The sequence below is a fragment of the Miniopterus schreibersii genome (genome assembly GCF_964146895.1).
Source record: "Miniopterus schreibersii genome assembly, chromosome: 3".
NCBI lineage: Eukaryota > Metazoa > Chordata > Mammalia > Chiroptera > Miniopteridae > Miniopterus > Miniopterus schreibersii.
The window spans coordinates 2,844,098-2,858,100 of record NC_138103.1 but is presented as its reverse complement, the minus strand read 5'-3'; the positions used below and the strand labels follow the sequence as shown (position 1 = coordinate 2,858,100).

Genomic DNA, 14,003 nt, shown 5'->3' with positions numbered 1-14,003 from the left:
TGCTTCAGAGCCAGAAAAGGGCAATTTACCCGAAACCTTAGCCCACGGAGCTTGCGGACTTGGGGGAAATAGAGAATCAAAGGGCAGAGCCCCCTGTGGGGTGGCGGCCTGGAGGGGTATGGAAGGCGCTGGTCCTGGGTCCAAGACCTCACTTCTAGTCTTCCTCTGCCTCTGGCTTTTCATTCCCGGAGCTCCCCCACCTCTACTGGTTTGGGATTCTGGGATTTTTAAGTATTTTTAAAAAAATACTTGTTGAAATACTTTTTAATGTTAAAATACTTTTTTAACAATACCACCCCAGAGCCAGCATTCACAGGTATGATTCTGTTTTACGCACTTTACATGTAATATGCCTCCTACGCTGCGCTCTCCGAGTAAGCGTCGTTGTCACCACCTCAGGCTACAGATAAGGAAGCTGAGGCCTGCAGAGACTAAGGGACCTGCCCAGATCACATGGCCAGTGAGTGGTAGAGCTGGGATTCAAACCTAGGCAGCCTGGCCCCCAGGGGCATGGTCCTGCTCCATACCCCAGACTGCCTCGTAACCTCAGCCCTGTCTACCTGCACAAATCTTCCTGGAGACACGCCTTTGCTCTGGGACCACCTCTGCAGGTAGTTACCCCCAGAAGCTCTGGGACCCTACAGCCCCTGCCCCACCGGGCCAAGGCACATGGACACCTGTCCCGAGCTTGAACGACTGACTCTTCTAGGAATTTAGAATTTAGGTTGAGATTCTGGCTTTAGTCTGGGCTGGTCACATGGCTTTTGAAAGCTTTATTACACTAAAAGTGCCCATCTTGATAAATTCTCACACAGTGAATTCTCTACAACCAGAACCCCAGGGCCGCCCTGTTCCCGCTTCTAGCCCCTACCCCCATAGCCTGCCCTTTCAGGTCCCAGCCTTAAGTTATCTGCTCTTCTTTCCATTGAACTAGTTATTTTTATTCTATTTTGGAAAGAACATGTAACATGAGATCTGTCCCCCTTTTTAAGTGCACAGGACAGTGTTGGCTGTAGGCACAGTCCACAGATCTAGAACTTACTCCTCTCGCTCAATTAAAATTTTATGCCTCTGAGTAGTAACTCCCCATTTCCTCCCCCACCTCTGACACCCACCATCCCACTCTTTGATTCTGTGAATTAGACTATTTTAAATACCTCATGTAAGTGGAATCACACAGTCTTTCTGTGTCTGGCTTATTTCACTTAGTATAGTGTCCCCAAGTTCATCCGTGTTGGCCCATATCGCAGAATGTCCTTCTTTTTAAAGCTTGAACGATACTCTGTTGTATGCACCTACCCCCCTTTCTTCATCCATGTATCTGCCGGTGGACAGGTAGGTTGCTCCCACGCCGTGGCTGTTGTGAGTAGTGAGGCTGCAGGGCTAGAATCTCACTGAGATCCTGGTTTCAGCTCCTTTGGATAAATGCCCAGAAACGGGATTGTGGGATCATATGGTAGCTCCATTGGTTATTTTTTGAGGAACCTCCAAATGGGCTAAGGACCTGAATAGACATTTCTCCAAAGAAGACCTGCAAATAGTCCACAGGTACATGAAAAGAATGCTCAGTGTCACTAATCATCAGGAAATGGGACTCAGATCCACAGTGAGGTATCACCTCACACCTGTTAGGATGACTGTTTAAGAAACAAACCCAGAAGCCAGCACGTGCTGGCAGGCTTGTGGAGGAGCCGGGCGCTTGCGCTCTCGGCGGGAATGCGAAGTGGCACAGCCACTGCGGAGGGCAGCTCGCCTGCTCTTGGACTCTGCACAAATGGAATTATATAGTTGGCCTTCTCCTGCTTGGCTGCTTTCCCCAATATTTTGTTTGTGGCCATGTGACTTTGAAATGATGCACAGCATCCCATTTTTCTGGATGATCGACTTCAAAGCCTGCCAGGTTAGGCAGGTACATAAATCAGTCGAGCGTGTGGTGACAGGGAGTGCCCATCTGGCACATGTGCACCTGTCCAAAAGGGGCAGCCACTGCTCAGCTCCCTTGGTTTTATTCCTGGTATTTAAAGGACCAAGGGCCAGATCTTCCAGTTTTCCAAGAGAAGTTTGAATCTCCTAATTTTAGATGTTGACAAATAATTCAAGAATTACGACCGTGCTGTATTTGAAGCACATTTACGGGCTGGATTCATTCTGAGGTCCACCAGTTTACCACGACTGCATTAGGAGGTCAGACTGTCATCAGCAGAAGGACTCCTGACCTCCGTGAAGGGAGAAAGGCAAACGCAGATTGAGTGAGATCAGCCTTCTTTGGGGAGTAGGGAGGGGGCGGCGGTTCCAGACGGGGAGCTCTAACAGCATGAAGAGGTCCCCTTCCCTGGCAGTGTGGTTGCGCTTTACACTGGCTGGGCCACACCCATCCCCCTGACCCTGGGTGCAGCCCTGGTTAGGAACCAGGTGCCGCAGCACCCCTGCTGGACTCAGCACCCTCTGTGTTGGGTGGGATCTGCAGTGGGTTGGCTCAGAGAGGGGGTCATTCACCACATTTATATGTTTCTGCACATTTATTAAGCGCCTGCTGCTGCCAGGACTGCAGAAGCACCTGGGAAGATTCACCTCGGCGTCCTGTGTTTGGCCAGTCACCCGTGTCACCGCCAGACACTGCTGCTCTAATTTTTTTCAGTTGGGAGAATCGGGCCGGGCTGCCCTTTCCTCAATCCAAGCCTCACCTTTTCTATGCACTGAAACACATTTGAAGCATTTCTGGCATTTACTTGGCACCTGCCCCTGGTTCCTGGGCTGAAATAGATTCTCCTGTTTTTACACAGTGCCCTCCGGGACCTCCAGTGGCTGTGCGAGGCGAGGGCGAGGGAGATGTGCGGGCTCGGGTGGTGGGCTCGCGTGCTGAGTAGGAGCGCGGGCGGAACCTGGGCTCGGGTCTTGGCGCCCCTGCTCCCTGGCTCTGTGATCCTTCATTCTCAGGTGAGGGTGATAATACACCCACTTCACAGGGATGCTGTACTAAATAAGTCAACATCTGCAAAAAGCTTAAACTGTGCCTGGCGTGTCATATACGTGTTTGCTTGACCAGAATCCTGGGCTTCAGTCTGGGCCTTTAGGTCTTGGTTCTGTTTCTTAATTCTGCCTCAGACCTTCCTGGTACAACTTTCTGTCTTGTTCCTCCTGGCCCCATGCCTGTGAATCTCCAGAGTTCCCCTGAGCAATGGGAAAGTCTGGGCCTTGTCCTCGGTGCTCCCAGACTTTCCCTGCCCACTTACTGCCAAATCCTATTGAACCCCCAACATCGTAATTACACCTAACACTTATGTGGCACCTATGCCAGCCGCTGCTCAAGGTGACTTACGTACACACTCATGGCATCTTCATCCTATGGGAAAGGAACGCTTTTATGCCTATTTTATAGAGGAGGAAACTGAGGCTGCCAGGTTATCCGGCTGCCAAGCCACATGACTAATAAGAAGCAGAGTCTGGATTTGAACTTGACTGCCCTAGAGCCCGCTCTTAACCAGCACAGTGTGCTGCGACCCCTCCTGCGTCCTCACAGAGGGGCCCCGGACTAGGCCCACTCAGCCTCCCTGCACCAGTACCCTCCTGTCCTGGTTCCCTGACCCTCTGTCTCATGGGCCTGTCATTTCCACGTTGCTGTGGAGTCATCTTTCTGCAAATCAGATGTAGGCACATGTCTGTCCTTGCTGAAAACAGGTCTGTGGCATAGTCTTGGGCGTGGCTCATGAGCAGGGCTACCCTACATGGGGCTTTGCCAAGCTTGCCCATGGGCAGTTCTGGTTATTCCGTTGCATTGGGATCCTGGAGTTTGCGTGCCTGTCTTTCTCGAGTCCCGTTTGGAAGGTACATGACATGGTCCCCTCTTTATAGGCCCTGTGTGCTGTGGGCCCATTCACCCCTCCGGCCTGTTTGACCACTACCTTCCCCACCCTCCGAGCTTTCTTCTTTCACTCTCTTGTGCCCCAGCAGCCTGCCCACCATCAGGCATGTGCCGGGCCACACCTCTCGCCCTGCTCCACCGCGAGCTCAGTGAGTCTCAGTCCTGGTTGCATGGCTGAATCATTTGTGGAGCTTTATAACCAAACACTGGTGCCTGGGCTCAGTGTAGGCAGATGAATGAGAATCTCTGAGTCCAAGCCGCCCAGGTGATTTCAGTGTACAGCCAGGGTTAAGAACCCTGGTTGACACCTACTCATCCTCTGGGCATCACCTCCTCAGGGAAGCCCTCCCTGACCTCCCTGACCAGGTCAGTACCACTATTTTGCACTCCCATCTATAGCACCACACCCCTCTTCTTGCTTTCACACATCACAGGGGTGTGACATGGTGACAGAGAGCCCGGATCTTGGATGCAAATCACTAGCTGTGTGACCTTGGGCAACTTACTTAACTTCTCTGTGCCCCAGTTTTCTCCCCTGTGAAACAAGGATAATAAACCTATTTCACTAACGGTCACATGAGCTAATTGTATGTGAAGCTCTGAGAGCAGTGCCTGGCCTGTGGTGCTGGTGCTGTAGTGATAATCCCATTATTGTCACCCCCACTGGAATTATAGATCCTGAAAGGTGGGGTCGGAATCTACTGTCAGGCCATGTCACACCTACAGTGCGCCTCGCGCGGCCTGTGGTAGCTCCCCAGGCACTGCTGAGCCGAGCGGTGTCCCAGGGCTGCTCCTGGTGACGGGGGCCGGTGATGGGCACTGAACCCGTCTTCCTCGGGGAGGCCTCCCGCCTCTGGATCTTGTGTCTGGTGGTGAAGATGGCCAGGCCCGAACCTGCGTGGCTGGTGGCGTCCGGAGCCCCGGGCGCTGATGGTGGCCCCAGCTTTCCTCATGTCCTACACGAAGGTTCTTTCTGCGCCTCTGAGACGCAGATGTGGGCGTGTGAGGGCTTCCGTGGCAGAGGGCGGTGTCAGGAAGCTGGGCGTGTGCTCTGCACCCAGAAATCAAGCGTCTGTGCCCTGGCCTTGCATTTGGGTGGCCCCCACTCCGCAGGGAGAGGGTGCTCAGACCAGGTCCCTGGTCCCTCAGCGGCCAGGGCGGAGGCTGTGTGTGCTTGCTTTGTGGGTGGCCCAGGAGTCATTTATAGGGCCAGGGTGTGATCTGTTGCAGTGTGACTGCTCCTTGAACCCACTGCTGTGCCCTCTGAGCAACACCTTCTCAGTGTGGCCTCCACAGGAAGAGGCGGGGCCCCTCTCTGAACAGCCTGGACCACCCAGGTTGTCAGAACTTGAAAGCCGCCTGGGGAATGCCCAGCTTAACCCCTTTGTTTTCTGAAGGGGGAACTGAGACCAGAGCATGGAAGTGACTTGCCCAAGATCACAGATGGAGTTTTTACTTTCAGTTACCGTTTATCAGGTGCATGCTACATGCCAGTCACTGTGCTAACCCAGTGTAACCGTGATTGCATTAACCTTTGCAAATCTAGAAAGCAGAAACATTTCTTAGATTCAGCAAACACTTGTGTAGTATTTTACTAAGTGTCAGGCATTGTGCTGAGCCCTTTACAAATATTAACTCATTAAATTCTCATAATTTTATGAAGATTTAGTGCTATTATTATTTATACTTTAAAGATGAGGAAACTGAAGCACAGAGAGGTTCGGTAACTTGCCCAAAGTCACACAGCTAGGGAATTCTTGAGTTGGGATTTGGTCCCACGCAGCCTGGCCTTGCTGTGCAGGCTTCTCTTCTGTAGTGCGTCGCCACATGACAGTTCTTGTCTCCGTTTTAAAGGTGAGAAAATCAAGGCACGTATGGTGTAGGTAACTTGCTCAAGGCTGCACAGCTGGGAAGCAAGATCTGGGATTGCATTTGGACCATTTCTTTGTGAAGTCTGATCATGAGCCCTCTACTAAATCCCCTCCCACGGGGCGCTGGGTCTCATGGCTGCAGAGTCTGAGCTGGGCACAGGGAAGGGGGTTGAGGCAGAGCTGGCAGCCAGGCAGGTGGGGGGAGTTGGTAGGGGGATGGGGGTTGTGCCAGCCAGGTCCACCTGGCTTGAAGCAGGACCCCATGCAGCTGAATTGCACACAGAGCCCCAGCCAGATGGCTTGGGCCAGTTCCCCTCCCTTCAGGGGACCCAGACCTCTCTGTGCAGCTCAGTCCCTCACTGCAATTCTCTGAGCCCCCACGAGCTTCTCCTTCCCAGCACTTGAAAGTATACATTCATTTGTGCTTTTTACTGTCTCCTTCCAGCTAGGCTGGGCACCCAGGAAGGCGGACGCTGTCTGATTGTGCTCACCCGGCACCTGACCACGCAGAGTGCTTGGCGAATATTTGGTGAATAAATGGATAAACACGTGAATGGTTCATTGCTTTAGTGGAGGAAACTAGCTCAGAAAATCCAGGCTGAAGTTCCAGAAGTGGGAACATATAGGGGTTTATTGGGGAAAGTTACTACTCAGTAGATGTAGGGATGCCCTGGTCAGCAATAGCTCGTAATTAATAACAGTAGCCCAGTAGCTGAGTGCCTGCTATTTATTGAGTGTCTGCTTGGAGTCAAGCAACTGTTTTAAAGGTTTTAAGTAATTCTGTCACGGTAACAATCCCAGGGAGTAAATCTGACCGTTATCGCTAGTTAACGGGAGAGGGACCTGAAGTGTGGAGAGTGGAGGTACCGGGCTAAGGGGTGCGGCTAGTGCGGGTGGGGCTGGCATTTGAATCCAGACAACCCTCCCTGGAGCCTTTCCGTTTAAATACCTGACTGGCCCTCTTCATGGTGCACTTACTCCTATGCCAGGCGGAGGGTCACCAGACCAGGCCAGGCCTCACCTGGCTTCTCACCCTGGTGACCCAGGCATCAAACTGGGGCTGAACCTGCAGGTCCAGTGCTTGACTCCTTGGTGCCACGTAGAGCTGGGCTGGCTTGTGCTTGCGCGCAGCCTTCCAGGAGAAAAGTCCTGTTTGCTGTGAGAATGAGCCCCCCCCGCCCCCCGAGGCGGGTCTGCAGTGCCCTTGGAGGCTCAGTGAATGGGTGCAGCGCTGTCGATTCCCCTCTCCCGTGGCTGTGCTAGTTGGAGTTGGGATCTGGGGAGTTACAAACTCGGATGCCTGCCGGGCCAGGCAGTGTCCAGCAGGCTGGGTGGCCAGGACTCAGCGCCAGCCAGCATCTGCCCTCAGGAGAGCTTGGCTCAGTGTCGCCAGTTCTGAGCTCTTCCCAGAATTCTGTATAACGGGAGGGACACCACATTCCTATCAAACTGTGGCTCCCACTGCTGTGAGTCCCGCCCAGGGGCCTGGAAATGCATCTCTGCAAGAGACTCGCAGGTGTGCCAGGGAGGATGGCACGACCCGCTGAGAACCTCTGACCTAGCTAATTCATTGAGATGGCTGGGTGGAAGGACATATCCTGGAAGGGGAAAGACTAGCTTAACCTTAATGGCAACTAAGAAGGGTTTAGACAAGAAACTTCTAGAAGGACATAAAGGAAGGCTCCTCATGTGATGTCTCCCTGTCTCTCTCTGTCTTCTCTCTACCTCTGTCTCTCTATCTCTGCTTTCTGGGACACTGCCGCCCCCCCCCCCCCCCCCGGCTCAGCTCCAGCACACAGCCCCTTGTTCTGAATTCTGCGTGGCCCAGTGCATGCCACCGGCCAGACCTTGGTGCATTCAGCATGAGGTCAGGTGCTCTCCTGCCCACTGAGCTGGTGCTGTAGGTGGGGATTTTTCTAGAAGGGACAATAAGTGGGGCTGGCAAAGGCTGGCATTTCCAATATATATGTGTGAGAATAACCATGGATGTTTTGTAAGCAGTGCTGGCAGAGGGGTGGGTGGGTATAAAATACGTGTTTCTAGTTGATATTACAAACCTGTGATGTGTTTAAAGGGTACGATGCTGAGACAGGAATGGGGAGACAGATCAGTGGAGTGTAAGAGAAAATTTAAAAATGACAAGGGATACTCGAGAAATTAGTGTCTGATGAAAGAGGCATTTCAAATCAGCAGGGAGAAGATTCCATACATTTTCTGTTACAACTGACTACGCACTAAGAAAAAAAATTAAAGGTCTCAGCTCGGAGCTCCTGCTGAAATGAATCTCATGGGAAATAACGATTTCAGGGTAGGAAGTGAAACTGTCAGAATGAAGAAGTCACTGGGAGGACTTTCCAAGCGCAGCAGCAGAAACAGACCTGCAGGAGAAGGGGAAACTGAAAATTGGCTACCAATCATTTAGAAAGCAACAAATTTGAATTTAAACACGGGCAAAGGCTGTGGACAGAAAAATTCATGAAAGCACTGAATATTTATTAAATGTTTATTTCCGCCGATGATTATTGGGCAGTTCCACGCAGTGACTCATTGAACTCTCCCGTCATCTTAGGAACTGGGTATTATTGTCACCATCCCATTTTCAGATGAAGAAACTAACATTTAAAAGAGTTAAATGACTTGTTCAGAGTGGAAAAGCTGGTAACAGCCAGAGCTGGGCATGAAATCTGAATGCGGCTACTGATTAAACCCTGATATGGACGTTGACCCCGGTATGGATCTTAACCCAGGAAATCATATTTAAAATTCAACTGAAGTTTACATGTCAGACACTTGTCCTTCAAATGGAATAATTAGTTATTTGCCAAAGGGGTGGGCTGGACGAAGGCTTGGCGTACAAGTGCCAGGGCGGACTGTCACCAGACACACACATCTGCAGTGTCATCAGTCCAGTCCCCCTCAGCAACAAAACCAGAGATCTTCTCCAAACCAGTGTTCGCAGGGCTCTAACACTGTACACGCTTCATGTTCACAGCATCAGTCCACGCCGTTCCTACGAAGGCCGCCCTGCGTCCCCGCCCTTGGGGATTTTTGGTGTTTTGTGTCCAGTTTGGGGCGTGGCATTGCTGTGTGCTCCCCAGCACGGTGCTGCCTCCGGGGGATTTCGTGGTACCCAGAGAAAAAGTCAGATATGCTAGTTGACATCAAACCTGTACGAAGGTGTGCCTCCCTCCCGTCCACGCTGCGCCCTGGTGTCCTCCCTCCCTCCCCGTCCACGCTGCGCCCTGGTGTCCTCCCTCCCTCCCTGTCCACACTGCGCCCTGGTGTCCTCCCTCCCTCCCTGTCCACGCTGCGCCCTGGTGTCCTCTCCCCCTGTCCACGCTGCACCCTGGTGTCCTCCCTCCCTCCCTGTCCACGCTACGCCCTGGTGTCCTCCCTCCCTCCCTGTCCACACTGCGCCCTGGTCCTGTCCACACTGCGCCCTGGTGTCCTCCCTCCCTCCCTGTCCACGCTGCGCCCTGGTGTCCTCTCCCCCTGTCCACGCTGCGCCCTGGTGTCCTCCCTCCCTCCCTGTCCATGCTGCGCCCTGGTGTCCTCTCCCCCGTCCACGCTGCGCCCTGGTGTCCTCCCTCCCTCCCTGTCCACGCTGCGCCCTGGTGTCCTCTCCCCCCGTCCACGCTGCGCCCTGGTGTCCTCCCTCCCTCCCTGTCCACGCTGCGCCCTGGTGTCCTCTCCCCCGTCCACGCTGCGCCCTGGTGTCCTCCCTCCCTCCCCGTCCACACTGCGCCCTGGTGTCCTCCCTCCCTCCCTGTCCACGCTGCGCCCTGGTGTCCTCTCCCCCTGTCCACGCTGCGCCCTGGTGTCCTCCCTCCCTCCCTGTCCATGCTGCGCCCTGGTGTCCTCTCCCCCTGTCCACGCTGCGCCCTGGTGTCCTCCCTCCCTCCCTGTCCATGCTGCGCCCTGGTGTCCTCTCCCCCGTCCACGCTGCGCCCTGGTGTCCTCCCTCCCTCCCTGTCCACGCTGCGCCCTGGTGTCCTCTCCCCCCGTCCACGCTGCGCCCTGGTGTCCTCCCTCCCTCCCCGTCCACGCTGCGCCCTGGTGTCCTCCCTCCCTCCCTGTCCACGCTGCGCCCTGGTGTCCTCTCCCCCGTCCACGCTGCGCCCTGGTGTCCTCCCTCCCTCCCCGTCCACGCTGCGCCCTGGTGTCCTCCCTCCCTCCCCGTCCACGCTGCGCCCTGGTGTCCTCCCTCCCTCCCTGTCCACGCTGCGCCCTGGTGTCCTCTCTCCCTGTCCACGCTGCGCCCTCTGCCTCCGCAGGTGGAGTTTTCTTCTCTGGCAGCTGTAACTGAACTGCGCTTGTGCCCCTTCTCACTTTCTCACGAAACACGGCAACATGCGACCTGCACTCTTCTGCACCGTGGGTTTCTCTTTCCTTTTTCAGCCTCACTTGAAACTGCGCCGTGGAGAGTATTCTGTGTCGGCGCAGACGGCCTCCCGGCCTCCTGCCTGCGGGGTGCCCACTGTGCAGGCTGTGGCTGGTTTTTCGCAGCCCCTGCCTTCCTCGCTTCGCGTGTTTGAAACCTTTGGCTCTTAAACCCGCTGCTCGGGAAACAGCGTGCGCACCATTGCTTCCTCCCTAGCAGGCCGACCTCCAGCGCACGCTCCTGGAAGCGGGCGACTGGGCTCACGGGGAAAACCACTTGAACCTGGATGGATGGATGGATGGATGGATGGATGGATGGATGGATGGATGGGGCCGAGTTGTTCTCATGAGGTTGGCCTGCCCACTGGGAGTGGATGCATCTGACTCCACCCCTCTCAGCAGATCCTGTGCGGATGAGCGTTTTAAACTTTAATCTTAGGAGTTGTCTGTTTCATTTCAAGGTGTAGTAGAAAAAAAGCATGATTTGCACATTGATTCCGCGAGTTTACGCTCCTACAGAGCTTTGTTTTAAAATAGTTTAAGTAAAAATGGCATGTTGAGCCCAGTAAATCGTATTATAGGCAGTACGTAGACAGATTGCGACGGTTCGCGACCCAGGCTGGGGAAGTGTCACCATGATTGCTTTTTGTCTTTGGAATAATAAAACCAAGAGCTTGTACCCCTGTGTGCCGCGCACCGTGCTGGGGGCTGCACCGTCACAGCAGAGCTGTGGAGTGGGCACCGTGTTCAGTCTCCATCTTATGGACAAGGCCCCGGGGGCTCAGCGGTGAAGTCACCTGCCTGAGGCCACACAGCGAACCCCCGCGCCTGTGCCCGTGGCTGCCCCTCTGCTCTGAGATGATTTCCCACTGGGACCTTCCCTTCAGCTTGCCCATCCACCCCCCGGCAGTGGCCGTCAGGGGCCCTGTGGCCCGCAGACAGCCCAGGGTACAGCGCCCGCCCGTCCAGGCGGCTGCTTCCTCCCCTGCGGGTCCTGCGGTACTTTCCTGCCCCTGCCCTGCGGCTCCGCTTCCTACCCTGCAGCTTCGCCTCGGCTCAGCCAGATTCCAGCCCACTTGTGAGCCAAGCCACACAGCCTTTCGGACCAAGAGGCTACTTTAGGTTTGGACTTAGAGGTTTAAAGATTTTTTGTTCGTTTCGGATCTGTGCTTCCTTCCTTCTTAGCTGCTTGTGCCTGGACTCAGGTGATGACCTGAGATGCCCAGCTGGGAGCTGCCTGCCTTTCAGTCCTGAGGTTGGGCACTCACAGTGAAGACTCTGGTTTTAGGGTGGGCGCAGGGGACCCCAAGGGGACTGTCACTGGCTGGTGCTGCATTTGTGTGACATGAAGGTCGTCATCATCTGTAACTCCTTGCCAGGTAGAGGACTGGGGAGGCTGAGGAACAGAGAGGCAGCCAGGTGACACTCAGATGTGCCCGCTTGGCTGCCCCCATCTCTGGAGTGCGACAGACTTGAATTCCAGTCCTGTCTCTCCCATTTTCTTGCTTTGTGACCTTGGACAGGTTACTCTTTTAAGTCTCAGCTCGCCATCTGGAAAACCAGGATAGTAATACGTCCCCACCCATGGGCAGCCTGAGGATTTATGACATGATATGGAGCTCCTGGCGCAGGGCTTGGCAGACAGCCTGTGCTCAGTTCATGGTGACAGTAAAAGTCACAATAGTTAATTATCATGTTGTTTCATTCATCAGTGTCTTGGCTCGGGATCAGACGTGGAAGGAAACTTGGAAATCCAAGCTTGCTTAGGACAAAACCTGGTGGGGCCTGAGCCACCTGAGATATGGGGACAGAAATCGCTTCAGGATCTATGGAGAGCTGACTCCTGGGGGAGAGAGAAATGACCAGGGACTGGAAATCAGGCGGTGATGCTGCAATAGGGATATAGTAGTTTCAGCCCTATTTCTGAGAGCACTTGGTCCTGAGCCCTGTGAACTCATTCAGGAGTTGAGGAAATGTGCTCACTTGTTGGATCCCAGCCAGTGGCCTGTAGGGAGAGAGGTTGGGGTGTCTGGCAGAAATCACAAACCCAAATGCCTGCAAGGGCAGGTTGGGAAGGAAAGAGTGAAGCAGGTGTGGTGTGAGGCAATAGAGAATGGTGGGGACTGTGGAGAACTGGATCGTGTATCCCTCATCTGAAGAGGACAGCCATTGCTCAGCCCACAGCAGTGTGTGTACAGTGTTGCCACTACTTGTGATTTTTCAAAAGGAGCCAGAAATTTACATTTTTAGCTGACGTTTCATGATTTTTAAAGATTTTCAAATCAACTAATTCAAAATTTTAAGAAGCACTACATGGGCCAAATGTAGCCTGTTTACAAGCTTGGTTTGTAAGCATGGACTCCAGGTTGTGAGCTCTGAGCATGAAGGAGGTCCCAGGCCAGCGATGGAGATGGGCTGCAGGTGGCTGCAGGGGGCCCGCCTGTGTGGCTTGGGTGGGGGGACCTGACTGTAGAACAAGGGGAGGGGAGGGATGGAGGCAGAGGTGGGCACTGCATCTTTGAATGCGATTAGAACAAGACCCTAGGGAGAGTTCTGAGGTAGAGGGTGCTTGGATCCCCCAGGCTCACCCCAGGGCAGGTCAATAGCTTCACCTCGGAGGCTGGGAGGGAATGTATTTTGGTTTAAGGCAGAGCTGATGTCTAACCTGTCCCACCGGCTACGGTACCAGGTGTGAAAATATTGAAAAACTTTTACACCAATAGGCAAATAGCCACTGGGCCCCCCGAGCCGCCCCCTCATACCTTCTACCTGCCCTCTTCCCCTCCGAGCCCCTCCCCGCCTCACCTGGACGCGGCCCAGCGATTAAAGGGTTAACGCCCAGCCAGCAGGTCAGTGGGCAGCACCTCAGTGGCTGCAGATGTCAGCCCCCCTCGCTGCGCCTCACGGACGCCTCCTGGGCGGCTCACCCAGAGGAGACTTTGAGAGGACACGGGAATCGGAGGGACTCGGAGGGCAGGACGGCAGGTCCCCGCGGGGCGGGAACAAGGAGCGCCATCCGAGGTCACGCGACCTTGGTTCCCCCGTTCCGTGGGGCCCACTGTAAAAACGGCCACCTCAGCCCCGGGGCTGCCTGTCTCCTGGCCACCTGCGTCCCGGCCACTAAACGTGCGAGACATTTGAGCCAAACATCACCTCTCTGCCAGTCACCTGTGTCCAGGGGGGTGGGGCCTTTCAGAGTGCAAAGCCGCCCATCTCAGCGATGGCACCAGTGAGGACCAGGCGTGGACAGGCTCCCTGAACAATTCCCCTTGAGGATCGGGGGGTCATGAGGACCCCAGGGTGGCGTTCTGAGCTCTAGGTGGCAAGAGGTGAGGGGCAGAATTGATCCGGGGAAGCCCTGCTTGGTCTGGGGTCTGCGGGACTGGGGGTGGGGGGGGTGGAGTTGGTAGTTGCAAGTATGAGTCCTCCTGAAAGCTGAGGCAGAGGAACCGGGCGGAGGAGCCTCCGACAGCCTCTCCCTAAACCGTAAAGAAACGGCCTCCCGTTACTTGCCCAGTTGGCCTTCCTTCTCCTGGCTGCCTCTCTGTCTTGCTCGGCTCTCTCCATGTCGTTCTCTTAGGCAGCGTGTGCATCTGCAGGGCTCCCCGTGGTCACCGGTGACAGTCGCAGCCCCACCGCTGCCATCACAGCTCTCTGACCTCGCGCTACGTGCCAGCCACTGTGGGAAATGCTGTGCTCGTGAGGCTGGGGGGCCCTGGCGAGTCCCTGCACCTCCCGGTCTCAGTTTCCTTATCTGTGAAGTGGGGGTAGAAAGCGGACCGTACTTCATAGGGATGTCGGAGGAAAAATACGTTTGTGACCAGTTACTTCCTGAAAGTAGCTCCCGTCATGAGTCAATGCTCAATAAATGTTAACTCTCGCTCTTTAAA

At 54.7% G+C, this 14,003-nt stretch overlaps 1 protein-coding gene across 2 annotated transcripts in view; it reads left to right on the top strand.

The window, feature by feature from the left end:
* The window catches only part of PRKCB (protein kinase C beta), a 274,237-nt gene that overhangs the window by 134,549 nt on the left and 125,685 nt on the right, over positions 1 to 14,003 (top strand). The window lies entirely within an intron of this gene.